Genomic DNA, 2778 nt, shown 5'->3' with positions numbered 1-2778 from the left:
CTGCTGACGACCACAAGGCCAGGCCTGCACATCGTGTAACAGCATAATGCGTTCATTTTTGAATGACTCTTCTGATTAACCTTGATTTCGCGAGAACATCTCTCCCGTTTCCCAACCACAGAGATGAATGTGAATTTAATGAATCAAAATGTGTCATTCTGCTACCACATAGCCGCCCTCTCCAAGGCCAGGAGCTGGCCTGGGGGTGTCCAGTTGACTCCCATTCAGAGTTTCCAGAAGCCACCACGATTCTGACGTTCTTTTTTTTTTTTAATCCTCACCCGAGGATATTTTTCCATTGATTTTTAGAGAGAGAAGAGACAGGCAAAGATAGAAACATCGATGTGAGAGAAACACATTGATTGGGTGCCTTCTGCATGTGCCCTGGCCAGGGCCCAGGCTGGGGAGGAGCTGCAACTGAGGTACATGCCCTTGACCGGAACTGAACACAAACTGGCTAGGGTGGATTCTGAGATTGTGTTTGGGGAAGGCCATGCTGAGAAAGGACCTCACAGTATCTTCCATGAATGAGAAGACAGCTGGAAACATCCTGTGTCCCACAGATATAGGTCAGAACTAATTTAGGGAGAAAGCGAGTATTTCTCCTTGACTTGCTCACTGCAGGATGTACTGGCCGATGCTCATTTGAACTGTGGTTTTTTGTTTTGTTGTGTTTTTTTTTTGGGAGCGGGGGGGCATTATTACTAGGCCCGGTGCACGAATTCATGCACCAGTGGGGGCCTTCAGCCTGGCCGGTGGGGTCGGGCTGCCTGTCTGTCTGAGCCATAATCCAGGTAGGGGAGAGATGCAGGAGGTTGGCCAGCCAGGAAGGGACCGTGGGATGGCTTGAGGGTGTGTCCAGCCCATCTCACTCAGTCTCAATCGCTGGACCCCAGCAGCAAGCTCACCTACCGGTTGGAGCGTCTGCCCCCTGGTGGTCAGTGCACATCATAGCGACTGGTTGACATAGCGAGCAGTTGAGCAGCCTTAGTATATCATTAGCATATTACGCTTTGATTGGTTGAATGGAGGACTGGACGACTGGACACTTAGCATATTAAGCTTTAATTATATAGGATTTTTAAAGTCTTTATTGTTGAAAGTATTACATATGCCCTCTTTTTTTCCCCCATTGGTCCCCTCCGACCCACCCCAGGCCCTTACTACCCCACTGTCTGCATACATAGGTTATGCATATATGTACACAAGGTCTTTGGTTGATCTCTTCTCACCCACTCACCCTCCCCTGTTTGAACTGTTACAACCAGTTTAGTCTTGCTGAGTTTTCCTTTAACCAATAGCAGGGTCTTTGGAAAAAGTGCATTTTATGGAAGGTTTGTTTTCTTATTACGGTAAAATATACAGAAAGTGAAATGTACCATTCTTAACCATCTTTAAGCAGACAGTTCAGTGTCATTCAGTATATTCACCATTTATCTTCCCAAATGAAAACTCTGTCCCCAGGAAATAATAACTCTCTTCTTTGTCTCCCTTTTTCCAGCTGCTGGCACCCACCATGCTACTGTCTGCCTCTGAATTTAAGGATTCTGGGCACTTCCCATAACTGGGATCATACATGATTGATCCTTTGGTGTCTGGGTTATATATATTTTTTCCAAATACATCTTTATTGATTTCAGAGAGGAAGGGAGAGGGAGAGAGATATAGAAGCATCAATGATGAGAGCAAACCATCCTGTGCAGCCCACAAAAGGGATCGAGCCCACAACCCAGACATGTGCCCTTGACCGGAATCGAACCCTGACCTCCTATTTCATAGGTCGATGCTTAAGTGCTGAGCCACTTCAGCCGGGCTGAAGGCTCATTTTTGAGTCATCTCTGTGAGATGTAATAGAAATGGAATCTGACCCTCACTCCAAGTTCTGTGACACAAGAGTTAGCAGACTGTGGCCCGCAGGCCGAAACCAGCCCAATGCCTATTTTTGTAAAGTCTACAAGCTAAGGATGGTGTGTGTGTGTGTGTGTGTGTGTGTGTGTGTGTGTGTGTGTGTGTGTGTGGTTTTTTTCTTTCCATTTATAAATGGTTAAAAACAAGGAAAAGAAAAATCATGTCAGGATACTAGAGAATTCTGTTAAACGTTATGGAGTGTTTGTTTGGAACGCAGATGCGCCCATTGATTTACGTGTTGTTCATGACCCTCTCTCTCTGCAGAGGTAGAATGGAGTGGTTGTAACAGGGACTTATGTGCCCACAGAGCTGCAGGCATTTACTCTCTGAGCCTTTGAGAACAAGGTTGCCGACCTCTCTGACCTCATGTAACCTGGCACGCATATATGCATAACAAGTCAGACAAGTACGTTCACATCTGTTCACCTCTCTGCCCATGTCCATGATCTTGTTCAGCCGTTTCCGTGGGTACATTCAACAAAGCGTACCGCGTGCACATTTTGTTTTAATCAGCACAGAAGTCTTTTTTATTTTCCCCCACTTATCATGTCACGAATTCATAGGGAATGGGTTCCAGCAGCTCAGGCTCCTTCCCACTGGTTCTCACAGAGTGAGCTTCTCTGGGTGGAGCAGGCTGACGCTTCGGGTGAACCCAGGTGCCCTTCCCTTTGGCTTCCTTCTTGTTCTGATCATGTTCCTTCACACGTTTCAGGAAGCTGTCTCGGCTCTTAGGAGCTTAATATGCTCAGTACGTACATTAATTCTCTTGGAAGAATCTTGCCCTTAAATTGCTTGTCCACAACAATGCCCACTGCATGCTGGGTGACAGTGTAGACTTCCAGTCGATGTCCACAATAACACCTTTCTTGT

Source organism: Myotis davidii, unplaced genomic scaffold (assembly GCF_000327345.1).
Source record: "Myotis davidii unplaced genomic scaffold, ASM32734v1 scaffold1277, whole genome shotgun sequence".
NCBI classification, from domain to species: Eukaryota; Metazoa; Chordata; class Mammalia; order Chiroptera; family Vespertilionidae; genus Myotis; species Myotis davidii.
This window is presented reverse-complemented; position numbering follows the sequence as displayed.